Source organism: Neomonachus schauinslandi, chromosome 1 (genome assembly GCF_002201575.2).
Source record: "Neomonachus schauinslandi chromosome 1, ASM220157v2, whole genome shotgun sequence".
Taxonomy (NCBI): domain Eukaryota; kingdom Metazoa; phylum Chordata; class Mammalia; order Carnivora; family Phocidae; genus Neomonachus; species Neomonachus schauinslandi.
Genome location: NC_058403.1, coordinates 41,877,604 through 41,892,876, shown reverse-complemented (window position 1 = coordinate 41,892,876; position 15,273 = coordinate 41,877,604).

The following is a 15,273-nucleotide window of genomic DNA, read 5'->3' as shown; positions in this document are numbered from 1 at the left end:
AAAAAATAATAATAATCCAAGTTAGGAGAAGAAACAGGAAAGAAAAAGAAAAAAGAAAAGGTGGAGAATAAAAAAATAATAATAATCCAAGTTAGGAGAAGAAACAGGAAAGAAAAAGAAAAAGATTTTGCTAAGAAGAAAATGGTTTCTAAGAATATGAATACAGTGAGGGTAATTACTCTTTCAAGAAGTATGTTGTCGCAAAAGGGAGGTGTTAAGATCTTGTTTGGGTAAGCAGCACCTGGGTGGTGCAGTCAATTGAGCATCCAACTCTTGGTTTTGGCTCAAGGTCATGAGATCGAACCCTGCATTGGGCTCCGCACTGGGCATGGAGTCTGCTTAAGATTTTCTCTCTCCCTCCCCACTGTGCTCTCAATCTCTCTCTCTCTCAAATAAATAAATCTTAAAAAAAAAAAAAAAGACATTGCTTAGGTAAGAATAAAAATTTAAGGAAATGTTTTGTTCATGGATGAAGATGATGGAAGCAAATATGTAAATTTAGGAGAAGCCAGTAGAGATGGACAGAGAAAAAGTATGAATCCAGTCACCATTATTATTATTATTATTTTTAACACATTTCCACAGGAGACTTGATAGTGATGGCTTCTTATTCACGTATTGCCATACTCTGGTCCAGGCTCTCTTACTACCAACCTATTATCTTAAGATATCAACTTTCTGCATGTTTCAGAAATCCGTAGGCTGTTCTAAACTAGCTGCAGCAATCTACCCCTCTGCTCAAAGATCCTTTAGCTTTAGGTTAGGCTGCTCAGTCTAGCTCGGCTTCCAACACTTGCCCTTCACTTGCTTCCAGCTCAGCCAATATTTCAGGCAGAGCAGTCACCAAACTGTACCCTGTAGGAACCTCCATGCTATTTTACTATCTCAACATGCTCTTGTTCTTTCTATCAATACATATATTTTTAATGGACTTCATTTTTTAAAGTTTTAGGTTAACAGAAAAAATTGAGTGGAAAGTATAGAGTCCTCAACACCCTACATACAATTTCTCCTATTATTCACATTTTACAGTAGTGTGGGGCATTTTTTTATAACTGATGAGCCAATATTGATATATTATTACTAACTAAAGTCCATAGTTTTAGTGTTCACTCTTGGTGATTATTTTTCTGGTATAATCTTAGCCAGATTCTTGGTCATCATTTTGCCTCTGACATGCTATGAAGCATTGTTAGCCAGCCTTCTCATGTATACTAAGGGCTTCCAGGTATCTTAACAATATATCCCTTAAAAAAAAAAAAAAGTCTAAATTAGCCCAGTTGTTTGTAACAAAGAAATCTGCCACAAAAACTGGTACCAGGAGTGAGATTCAGGATCCAGACCCTTAGGGAAATAAAAGAAATCTAGGATACATTATTGATCTTAAATGAATCTAAAATCAGTGAAAATCTATAAATATTCAGAAATTAGAATTTTATCCATACAAAGGAAAAGCCATTAACTGAATTATAACTTGGGTTTACCTGGAAGTAAGACCTGTGGGGCTGCACATGTAGCTGGAGCCAAGAATATGTTATGGGTTGAATTGTGTAACCCTGAAAAAGATGCATTAAAGTCCTCACCTCCAGCACCGCAAAAAGTAAAATTTTTTGGAAATAGGACCATTGTGTATGGAATTAGTTAAGTCAAATGAGATCATACTGGAGGAGGGTGGGACCCTAGTCCAATATGGCTTGTGTTCTTATAAGAATACAACCAACCATGGGTGGGGCACCTGGGTGTCTCACTAAGTTAAACGTCTGCCTTCAGCTCAGGTCATGATCCCAGAGTCCCGGGATCGAACCCCACATCGGGCTCCCTGCTCAACAGGGAGTCTGCTTCTCCCTCTGCCCTTCACCCCGCTTGTGCTCTCTCTCGCTCTCTCTCAAATAAATAAATAAAATCTTAAAAAAAAAAAAGAATACAGCCACGGGAAGACAGAGACACACACAGGGCATATGACAATGAAAGCAAATGCCATGTGACAAAGAAAGCAAAGATTGAACTTATACAGTTGTGAACCAGAGAACACTGAAGACTGCCTGCAAACCATCAGAAGCTAAGACGAGGCAAGGAAGGTATTCTCTCACATATTTCAGAGGAAGTACGCCCTGCCAACAACCTGATTTAAGACTTCTGTTCTCCAGAACAGTGATACAATCAATTTCTGTGGTATTTAGCCTCTTCGGCTTTGTGGTGTTTTGTTATGGTAGCCCTAAGAAACTAATACAGGATATTTCTTTAAAAAATGAGAAACTCAAGAAATGTGGAGCAATGTGATTACTCCTAACAATGTTTGACAGATTTAGAGAGCACAAAATCACATTCCTAAGTTTTTAGCTCAAGTAATGGACTTAAATCTGGAGATTCTTTGATGGTGTTAAAATATCTATTATCACCTGTAGTCACAGACAGATAGTTGAAAACCAAATGCAAAGATTAATTCTGTAAGTTGCTGATTTATGACAGTTGCATTTGCAGCCAAGCTCTATCTTTTGTATAGGATATGGTACTGTTCTGGAAAACCTAGGATCCTAAAAACTAGAAAGTATATATTTGAACATCTGAATGGCATGGAATACTCTCTGGTATTTCCCCAGCAGTCCAAGCAGCCCCCTGTCTGAAAATCTTTTTTCCCCTTATTTTAAAACCTTATCAGAAAAAAAAAAAATCTTAATGCTCCATCCTCACTCCCATTTCTTATTGACTCCAGAGATATAACTAGAATCAGATTCCAGAGTGACTGGGATGGGATTGGGTAGAATAGTGAGATCATGTCAAGGATAAATGGCTTATGCACTAAAGTAATCCCAAAGTTTGCTAATTTTGTCAAGACATTTGTGAGTAGTATGAGAAATAGATTAAAAGAGGTGCTCCAGGGGCACATGGGTGTTGCTGACGGTTAAGCATCCAACTCGTGTCTTTGGTTCAGGTCATGTTCTCAGGGTCATGAGATCAAGCCCCGCATCAGGCTCTGCACTCAGCATGGAATCTGCTTGAGATTCTCTTCCTCTCCCTCTGCCCCTTCCCACTCGTGCACTCTCTTGCTCTTTCTAAAATAAATAAATAAATAAATAAATAAATCGATCTTTGGAAAAAAATAAACAAAATAAGAGAGGTGCTCCAGAAGCATATTTGAAAAGCATTTAGGGACTGTTCTCTGTAGCCTTTACAGCAATGTCAGGGGATTCTGAACCCATGTTTGTTTACATTTCTAGTTCTTGAAGAAGATACTGACTGGAAAAATTCCTACATGTCTTCTTGTCCTATGAAGGAGAATTATGATGGTAGAAATAACAAAGATAAAGTCCTATGAACTCCCGCTTTCTACCAAAATAATAAACCAGATGGTATATCACATAACTGGGAAAATGACAGAGATGAGTACTACCACTGAAACTTGAAAGATGAATATATATTGACTGCTTCACCAAATTAGCTGGATGAGTATTTGAAAAGGAGAGTAAATTTTTATAAACTGTACCAGAGAGTGACTCCAAATTATAATTACTGTTCCATATGTGGTCTCATTTCCAGAACAATTTAATTCAATTCATGAATCAACTATATATTTTAAAAAGATATATGAATGAGAAAAAGTTAGAAACAAATCCCATTAAAAAATATATGTTTCAGGTTTTAAACATATCAGGACTTCCACCTAAAAATGAAGGGTAAGTTGCTGCACCTTCATTCTCCACAATTAGGAAAGAGACAATATTTAGAGAGCATCTTTGTAGTTTCAAATAATATAAACTACATTTGGTGACCCAGTGAGACCTATTTACAGATGTCCTAAAAACTTGTAGTCTTTGAATTGGATCCTACCACCACCAAAAAGAAGATTCTCTTGCATGATACAGGCTACTGGGCAAGTAGTTCCTCCTCCAGGCTATTAAGACTTTACAGAAGTCAACTGTGCTCAAAGATCTCCAGTGCATAAGAAAGTTGTCTGGTATCTGGGATAAGGTCAGTGGGTATTCTGAAGGTTTTGTTGTATGTCTCCTTTACCAACTATCTCTCCTTGGCAAAACAGTTTCTGATTTGCTAAGAAACCCTGAGAGAGCCTGAGCAATTTATCATGGAATAATAAGTAACCTTTTGACCTGTCTCTAGTCATGAATTAGATGTTATTTTATCCAGACAAATATTTTAGTAGTGCAAAATATCACTTAATTATAAAGTAAAAGTCATATATATGGAATAATGCCCAGTCTTGTGCAGAAAGTACAGATGGTTCACACTGGGAATTCCCTCATATTTCCAAGGCATGTATTCCAGGTATAACTCAACTCTCCATCAACACAAACCAGTGAACCTATGAGGACTCTTTGTCATCAGTTGTCCAAAGAAGAAATAAATTAATTGAACCTGATGGCTCTGCACAAAATGCTGGCATTGCACAGATGTGGACGGCTAGGACACTGTAGCCCCAGTAGTGGTAGAGAAGCTAATCAACCCTATTAGGAAGAGCTTCAAGCTGGCCACCTGATTATCCACTTTGCTTATAAGAAGAGGCTTGCAGTTAGGATATTTATTGGTCCATAGGCAGTGACTAATTGTTTAGGTTAGATGTTCAGGCATTTTTAAGAATGAATATTAGAAGATTGTTGACCTGGAGACTTGGAAAAGGAGATTGTGTGTGGATCTCTCAAATGGGCCCACTTTTAAAAATATTTAGGTCATGTTTGCACTCACATCCAATAGATTGCCATTTTGTATAAAGATCTGAATAATCAAATGGAAGATGAACCACTCTGTGCATGTTTGTCACCATACTTTCTCAGTCACTATAGTGCATGTTCATTGATCTCATGAAAAAGCATCCCTAGCAATGGAGATAGTCTATGCATGGCCCCACACAATGGGCTTTCCCCCAGTAATCCAATCAATCACCAATACTTAGTATAAGATTTTTCCTTAGCAGCCATCAAAAATGCAGCCCTTATGGGTTTCTCAAATTGTAGTGTTGGAAGAGCCATATAATAACTTGATAGCAAGTTGATTACACTGGAACCCCACCCATAAAGCTTGGATGAATATTTTCCTTCACTAAAATAGATACTTATTCTAGCTGTGGAATTGCATTTCTTATCTCATTCTTCTTTCATCACTACTAACCGTAGACCAACTAAATTCCTTATGTGCCATTATAGTCTCACATACAACATTGATTTAAATTAAGCAACTTAATTAGTAGCAAGCAGTTAAGCAACACTTTTATGTCCCAGGTCTCATCTACTACATCACACAAAAATGACTGACCTTAGGGAAAGGAGGAATGATGTACTATTACTTTAAGTATCAACCATTACAGTGCTGTGAGACAGAGTGCGGTAAGCTCTAAGCCAATAGCCAATATGTGGTGCTGTTTTTCCAACAATTCTAATAGAACCAGGTGGTATAAATAGGGATCATAATTTTCATTATACACCTAAACACTTACTGAAATATTTCTTTTCAATCTCACTATTCTCAAATCTGTAAGAAGTCTGATGCCCAAGAAGGGAATGCTTCCACTAAGAGACACATCAATGGCTCCACAGAATTGGAAGCAGAGACTCATCTAGCCTTTTAGGGTTCTTCATGCCACTGAATAAACTGAAGGGGAAAAATAAGGTTTTTACATTTTTTCTGATAATTCCTTTTGATCATAAGAGAAAATATGTGTTTTGTATTAAAAAGCAATACAGGAGCACCTGGGTGGCTTAGTCGTTAAGCGTCTGCCTTCAGCTCCAGTCATGATCCCAGGGTCCTGGGATCGAGCCCTGCATCAAGCTCCCTGCTCAGTGGGGGGCCTGCTTCTCCCTCTCCCACACCCCCTGCTTGTGTTCTCCTTCTCACTGTCTCTCTCTCTGTCAAACAAATAAATAAAATCTTAAAAAAAAAAAAAAAGCAATACAGATGGAACCCAACTGATCCCTAGGTCTTCTCCTTATACTAATATATACAGTTTTACAGTTTAATGGAACACTATATTAACCCTACACAGAACTACAAAGGTTCAGATCCATCATGATATGGTAAAGAATCCTACCAACCATTGTGTTGGCTGAAGTAAAAAGGAACTTGAGGGCGCCTGGGTGGCTCAGATGGTTAAGCGTCTGCCTTCGGCTCAGGTCATGATCTCAGGGTCCTGGGATTGAGTCCCGCATTGGGCTCCCTGCTCCTTGGGAGACTGCTTCTCCCTCTGCCTTTCTCTCTTGCTCTGTCTCTCATGAATAAAAAAAAAAAAAAATCTTTAAAAAAAAAAAGGAACTTGAAATGTGTAGTGGGAGGGAAAAATCCAAATATAAGTAGAGACCAGAAGACAAATGTTTGTGTGTGTACCCAAGACTTCAGCAACATGGACAGGCTACTGCATAGTCTATGCCCCTATATTCATTGACTACATTTTCTTTAGCCTCAACTGTTCAAATGATCTCTTAACTTGTCTCCCTATCTCTGGGCTTCTCCTTGAAATAAATGACCTAATTTTGAAAAATTAACTTTTATTATTTATTTGTGTTACCACATAGTGATCATTTTATATGATCCATTTATTTAAATATTTTGAAGATTTTCTAGATACTGCATTCTTTCACATATAAGTTTCCTGAAAGAAGATAGCATTTTCATATTAATTTTATATTCCCAGTGTTGTACACAAAATGGATGTTTAATGAATGCTGGTCAAAATTGAATAAATCAATAAAAATTTATGTTGTAGATTCAGAACATATTATTAAAATCCATGAAAGAGATATGATCAGCATCAGAAAATGTCCAGAAATACACATCTAAGTTGCTTTTCAGGATTCCCATCAAAGTGGCACTCTATTGATACAGAGCACTTAGTGTTGTTTTTTTTTCCCCAAATAATCAACTATATTCACAAACTTTATTTTAACACTCTTCTTTACAAAGAACTGAGAATTCTGCCCTTACAATGATAAATGTTTTGTCCAATTGAATTATATCCATCCATGCCACTGATTTCATTGTGACAACTGTCTTCCCCAAATCATTTGTAAAGCATTTGCATTTACATCTCTCCAAGAACATATTGATGAGAAGCAAATAATTTGACTATCCTGAAATTGTGAGGTTTTCAGCTTTTAGTTTCTTTGCTGTATTTATTTTTGTTCATTTATTTTATTTTAGTGTAGGGAAGCATGGATAGATTCAGTCAAACCTAAACAAAATTTTTTGATGATTACTAATATATCTTTCTTTTCTCATTTTCAAAGATCAGTAGGACTGCTATATAACCACACAACTTTAACTGATTCATCCACTGAAAGAAGATTGAGTGGATACAATCTCTAAGCTTAGCACTTGTTAGTACCCACTAAAAACCTATGAAATACAGAAAATGATTCTTCAACTCCCTAATCAACCACTGTCTAGTAGGAGAAATGCAAACAAATATTTACAACAATCACTGCAAAGAGGTATGCTTAAAAATATTCTGAATATTCTGAAAGCACAAAGCAACTATTTTGAATACACTACAGATTTAATAAACTCATTCATGAAATTAAAAAAATATTAAACATCATGTTATTAGAAGGCAAGCACTTTTTTTTTTTTTACTGTTATAAAGTCTCTGGAAACTAGTTTAGTCTCTAACTTTTAAAGGGATTCAGTGCATTTTTGGTGAATTAATGAATATGAATGACCACAATAACAATTAAATGAGAGCCCAGTCATTTTTGAAGTTTTACACTTTGAATGGTTTATAATATTGTTAGAACACATTATCCAATCTATAATTCTACCTTTTATGAAATATACAGTAAGTCTGGACTCATTAAAATTCTGTCATCACCATACTGATTTGATTACTACAGCGTGTAATATATCTTGAAAACTGGAATTGTGATACATCCACACTTGTTTGTCTTTCTCACAATTGCTTTGGCTTTTTGGGGTCTTTGTAGTTCCATACAAATTTTAGTATCATTTGTTCTAGTTCTGTGAAAATTACTTGGTATTTTGAAAGGGATTGCATTGAATCAGTAGGTTGCTTTGGATAGTATGAACATTTTAACAGTACTTTCTTCCAGCCCGTTAGCATAGAATATCTTTTCATTATTTGTATCATCTTCAATTTCTTTCATCAATGTTTTACACTTTTCAGAGTAAGAGTCTTTTACCTTTTTTGGTTAAGTTTTTTCTTAGGCATTTTATTATTTTCAGTGCAATTGTAAATTGAATTGTTTTCTTAATATCTCACTCTGCTACTCCATTATTCATGTATAGAAACACAACAGACTTTAGGGTATTAACTTTATATGCTGTAACTTTACTGAATTAATTTATTATTTCTAATAGTTTTTTGGTAGAGTCTTTCAAGTTTTCTATGTATAGTATCATGGCATCTGCAAATAGTGACATTTTAACTTCTTCTTTTCCAATATGGATGCCTTTTTTCTTTCCTTGTCTGATTGCTGTGGCTAAGACTTCTAGTACTATATTGACTAGAAGTGGTGACAGTGGACATCCTTATCTTGTTCCTGACTTTTTATAGGGAAAACTCTCAGTTTTTCACTATTAAGTGTGATGCTAGCCATGGGTTTTTCATATATGGCCTTTATTATGTTGAGGTATGTTCCCTCTACACTAACTTTGTTGAGTTTTTATCATGAATGGATATTGACTTTTATCAAATGCTTTTTCTACATCTATTGAGATGATCATAAGATTTTTATCCTTTGTTTTGTTTATGCGTTATATTACATTTATTGATTTGTAAATATTAAACCATCCTTGTATCTCTGGAATAAATCTCATTTGATCATGGTGAATGATCCTTTTAATGTATAGTTCAATGCAGTTTGCTAGACACATAGATCAATAGAACGAAATAGAGACCCCAGAAATAAACCCACGCTTATATGATCTATTAATCTACAGCAAAGGAGGTAAGAATATACAATGGAGAAAAGGCAGTCCCTTCAATAAATGATATTGGGAAAACTGGACAGCTACAAGCAAAAGAATGATGGACCACTTTCTAACACCACACACGTACACACACACACACACACACACACAATTTTAAGATGGATTAAAGAGACCTGAAGCCATAAAACTCCTAAAAGTGAACATAGGCAGTAATTTCTGCTAAAAAAAGCAACATTTCTCTAGATATACCTCTTAAGGCAAGGGGGGGATAAAGCAAAATTAAACTATTGGAATGACACCAAACTGAAAAGCTTTACACAGCCAAGGAAACTATCAACAAAACAAAAAGGCAACTTACTGAATGGGAGAAGATACTTGAAAATAATATATCTGATAAGGAGTTCATATCCAAAATATATAAATAATGAATATACCTCAACACCAAAAAAAATTAAATAATGCAATTAAAATAGACATTTTTCCAAAGAAGACATACAGATGGCCAGCAGGTACATGAAAAGATGCTCAACATTATTAATCATCAGGGAAATGCAAACTAAAACCACAGTGAGCGATCACCTTACACCTGTCAGAATGGCTTGAATAAAGAAGACATGAAATAATAAGTGTTGATGAGAATGTAGAGAATGATGAGAATGTAGAGAAGAAGGAACCTTTGTGTGCTATTGGTGAGAATGTAAACTGGTGCAGCCATGGTGGGAAACAGTATAGACGTTCCTCAAAAAACTAAAAATATAAATACCATGTGATCCAATGTCTCCACTACTGGGTATCTATCTGAAGAAAATGAAAACACTAATTTGAAAAGATACGTGCACTCCTATGTTTATTGCAGTATTATTTACAATAGCTAAGATATGGGAGCATCCCAAGTATCTATCAATATGGATGGATAAAAAAAGATGTGGATTGTATGTGTGTGTGTATACAGTGCATATATAAAATATATATAATGGAATATTACTCGGCCATAAAAAAGGATGAGATCTTGCTATTTGTGACAACATGGATGGACTTAGAGAGTATTATACTAAGTGAAATAAGTCAGACAGAGAAAGACAAATACTATATGATTTCACTTATGTGTGGACTCTAAAAAGAAAAACAAAACAAATGAATAAACAAACAAAAAGCAGAATCAGACTCATAAATACAGAGAACAAATTGATGGTTGCCAGAGGACAGGGGTCTGGGGGACGGGCAAACTGAGTGAAGGGGTGTGAGAGGTAAAGGCTTCCTGTTATGGAATGATAAAGTCAAGGGAATAAAAGGAATGGCATAGGGAATATAGTCAATGATACTGTAATAGTGTTGCATGGTAACATGGTAGCCACATTCCTGGTGAGCACAGCATAATGTTTAGAGATGTTGAAACGCTATGTTGTATACCTGAAACTAATGTAACATTGTGTGTCAACTGTACTCAAAACAACAACAACAAATTCTGTCATCACTATTTTACTTTTCTTATTCCTCTGAATTTCAGATAGAATAATCAACCAGAATTTTCTTATTCCTCTGCATTTTCTGATAGATTAGTCAATTAGAGTTTTAAAACTTGAAATAAATCTTGATTTTTGTAGTTCACCTAGGAAACAATATGATTACTCTCACTTTATCCACTTTTCCCTCTAATCAATCAGTTAGAAATCATTAAATACTGCTTTATTCAGCCTGTATTCTGAAGTTATGGTGACAATTAAAGTCAAAATAAATTATTTGTAAACAATAGTTTCAATTTATTTGGACTTTTGAAACATTTAAGTAATTTGTGTTTGCTTTGTATGAAGCAGACCACAACACAAATAAACAGTAGTTTACTCCATGGCCTGCATAAATAGGAGCAAATCTTCAATGCAGTTTCTCTGAGGTCAAAATGCTAAGAACCCTAGGTTAAATTTTTGCTGTTATTAGAATTACAAAGAAGTATGATTACTTAAGACTTCTAATATCAGAGACTAATAATTCCTTTCTAGGTCTTCTATAGCCTGGTTTTGTGAATAACTAAAATAACTGGTATCAGCTAAACTTTAAAACTCTGGCTTTGCTCCTAGTGATTTAATCTATATTATACTTGACTTTAACTGCTATTTATTAGGAACAATCCATAATTATTCTTCTCAATGGCATATTTTGTCCATCAGCTGAGTCTTTTAACATGAGATATTCACATTTCCTTCCAGATGGACACAGAGTGAACGTTGAGAAAATGTTCTTATTTTTAGCCTTAAATCAAAGTATAAATAAGAAAGAATTAAAACTAAGCCATAGACAAGTATGCACATTATTCACTATTGCATTTTTTCTGCAAAGACATTTTTATTTCCATCTAAGCATTCATGATTCTGATGTCTCATATTACATCAAAAAATGAAGGAAAAAAATAGTGTGAATCCCAGTTGTTGTTAGTGGTCCTTTTGTTACTAACATAGCACTAGTTTAAATAGAAATTCTCTTCCTGTCCCTTTTCATCAGTTCTACAATGATGCTGAATTTTAAATGTTCTAGATCAGTGGTATTTATTACTGTGAAGTAAGTGTGGCTTGCAGGTTGAACATCCTGTTTTAACTTACATATTAAACTAAAAGGTAAGAGCAGATGGAGATGTTGGAAATGTTTCCACTATAAATTTTATCTGAGCAATATATTTATCATTATTGCTTATAGCAGAGCTATGAAAATTGAAAGTTTCCCCCAAAGCAGAGCCCAGATTTCTCCAGTTTCCTTGACTTTTAAGTGGCTGTATAGTAGATAAAAAGAATGAGGAAACTATAAATTATTTCAGCATGCAGAGTGAAAGGGACTCATGCTGAGCTGTCAAAAATACCTGACCCTAAATGTATACACCGTGTCATATAATTTAAATTACTTTATCTTACAAAATAATATTATTTTATAAATCTTACATAATACCACTTAATTCCAAATCAAACTTATTTGAAATCAAACTTATGTGCATAGCTTTACTGCAATATATGCTCTCAGCCTACATTCATATTTTCAAAGAAGAAACAAAAGACGATTATAAAGATCAAATTATTCTTTAATCTCAGGAAATTACCTACATTCTATGATAGAGCTGCAGATCACTTATAGGATAAATCATAGCATCCCAATGTCTGAATTTCATGTTTGCACTGAAAAAGTTGGATCATTTGGTAAATTTGAGCAGCATAAACCCAAATACAGTCTCCAGGACTGGATCTCTTATTCATGCTATTTTCCTGAATCATATAATCACTATGTTAAATATACATGTACTACCATCTTTCTTGTGTGTACGGAGCATCCTTAGGAAATTTGGTAACTGTTGCATCTTAGAAACTACGGATACACCCAATCAGGAAAAAATGAAATTTCTGGCTATATTCAGAAATTCATAAAAAGTCAATGAAAATAAAGTGCGCTTGGCATCTCCACCCACTTGCCCCTCCAGTTCCACTCTCTTGTCTGTTTCATCTTACTCTGTGCCTCAAGAGGCTGACCTGTTGAAATACATCATCAGATCCCCTGTGCCCTCTACTTCTAGCTGGAGAGGCCCAGGGAAATTTTGGAAGAAGGGATGAGAGCAAGGTCAGCTTTAATTCTCCTGATTCCCTTCCTTTGAAGTCACCTCAGGCTGGCTGTCCCTCCTGAACAGACAGCACTACTGCACTCAGGATGGCCCATTTTAAATCTCCTCCAGTCCTGAAAACCTCTCCTACCACACATTTTAGACCTTTATACCTAAGGAGGGTAACATTTACTTCTGGTAGCAAGGTTCTGGGATTCTGCACTTATCTTTGTGGTTTTCCAAGACTCTGGTCATTGCTTTTTTTTTTTTTTTTTAACATCCAAATGCATTTGTTTTATTTTATTTATAATTTATCAGTATGTATAGGAAAAGATATGAAGAGGTTAAAAAAGTCGCAGTAAGATTGCTAAAATAAAAATAGGAAATCAAACCAATATGAAAAAGGTAGAAACAAACATACTAATCACATAGGCTAATATGATAACCATAATTAAGAATCAGAATTTAGATTGGTCCATCCTCAGCACCTGGTTGCACCTTAGGCAATTGGCTTCATAAGGTGATGAAATCATTTCCAGGACTATCTTGTTTTCCTTTCCTTCCTTCCAGATATGTATCAAGGCTTATATCTCAGCATAGTTCAGACAGTGTGGTACAAGGTCTGTTCTAGAAGGCGATAATGTATACATCAAATGAGTTAAAATCATTCACAAATCTAAGTTGTTGGGAGTCTGGGAAGCATGTGCAGTAATTGGCTCTAAGTCTGTTAGACCACAGATATAATTTAAGATTCATTAGGTTCTAATTAATGCCATGGATGTACTCACATTGGTTTCAGAATTTGTTGTGCAGGCTTGAGCACCTGTGCAGGACATTAATACTCTGCTAGGTTGGCTAATCTAAGCCTTCACTCAACAAAGAGTTATGGTTAATGAAATTGAAAGGCAAAAAAACTACCTGTCATACTCTAAAGGAAAACTGTAATTCTTAAGAAAATAGACTAATAAATCTATTAAGTGGAACCTTCTCAGTCACTACCTAGCCATATCCCCCTGGGATATCTGGGAGCACATTCCCTCAACAAGACATTAAGAAACGCCTTTGTGAGGGAGCCGTGGGTATTCTCAATGACGTCTCTAGTGGTTATACTCTGTAGGCCAGAGATGCCAGTATGAGATGCTACAGTAAAAGCTGCCTCTATGATCTCAATGGCAATAATGGGACTCTAGATTAACGGCATCTGGAGGCATGCAACTACTAGAGAAAAGGTGTGTGCCATACCATCAGCTATAGGTAGAAAATGATCATCACCATAGTGTTTTCACTCATAGTAATCTGTGGGTATTACTAATTATTCATAGCTTCAGAAATTAAATAAATGGATCTCTAGGAGCCAACTTAAGTGCTTCTTAACATATATAGGATGATAAATTCTAGATTTGCTGGGCAAAAATTTGACCGTAATTGCCACTTTGGAGATTATTATACCTAAGTCAGCTGAAGACAAAACATAGCCCCTGATAAAGGTTGAGGCTGATCAGTTTGACAAAGAAAGCTGCCTTAGGTTCCCAAATGGACCCATTACCATTTACCAGAATGCTTTTAGAAAGGGAAATACCCATACATCAGAATTTATTAAATACTGGCTCTGAACTCATGCATATTCCCAGAGACCCAAATGCCATCATGTTCCACTAGACAAAGTAAGCCTTGTGTTGTTCTAGCAGTGGTCCTAGAGCCTATAGTGGAAAGCAAATATACTAAGCATGCAGGATTCTTATACTGGTTCCCTAATACTTGGAACAGAGCTATTACTATAGAACCAAAGAAAAGCCTCTGTATTCCTTCTCTCATTGAAAATAGTAAACCAAAACATCCTCCCTGGGGGAAATACAGAGATTATTGCTACCATCAAGGACTTGAAATATGCAAGGACTGTGATTACTAGCACAGCACCAATTGATTATTATGTTCAGTCAGTGCAAAAGCCTACTGGGTCATGGAGAATGACAGTAGAATATCAAAAACTTAATCAAGTGTTGATTCCCATTTGGAGCTATGGCTCCAGATTAGGTATCTTTTTTTTTTAAAGATTTTATTTATTTATTTGAGAGAGAGAATGAGAGACAGAGAGCATGAGATGGAGGAGGGTCAGAGGGAGAAGCAGACTCCCCGCCGAGCAGGGAGCCCGATGCGGGACTCAATCCCGGGACTCCAGGATCATGACCTGAGCCGAAGGCAGTCGCTTAACCAACTGAGCCACCCAGGCGCCCCCAGATTAGGTATCTTTATAGGCACAACTCAACACAGCTTTTAGTACCTGTTATGCAGCAAATAATTGATTTTCTATTAAAGTCAGTAAGCAAAATCATAAACACTTTCATTTACAAGTCAGAGACAACTTTATAACATCACTGTCTTGCCACTGGGTTATGTCAACTCTAGCTTTCTTTCCTAATAGAGAGGTTGTTAGTTTGCTATTTAGCTAGCACTCTGGACAACTTAGTACAACAAGCCTGTGCCAAAAGAGAGGAGATGAACCACCACTGTTCATGAGTCTGTTCTGTTGGTGGGGTTTCCAGGAGTCCAGTGACTTAGGTCATGTCAGAATATTCTTTCTAAACTAAAAGACAAGACCAACCTCAAAAAAGAATAAGCACATTGTTCTGTGGATATATTTGGATTCTGGAGACAAGATATCTAGTATTTCAGTGAGCTTCTTGCACCCAGTTACCAGGTACCTCACGTGCCTGTGTTGAGTGTGGTCTGGAGCATGAAATTTCACTTCATCAGGTTTAGGTTGTAGCACCATTCTGCTACTCCTGGGCATAATGACTCAGTAGTTCAAA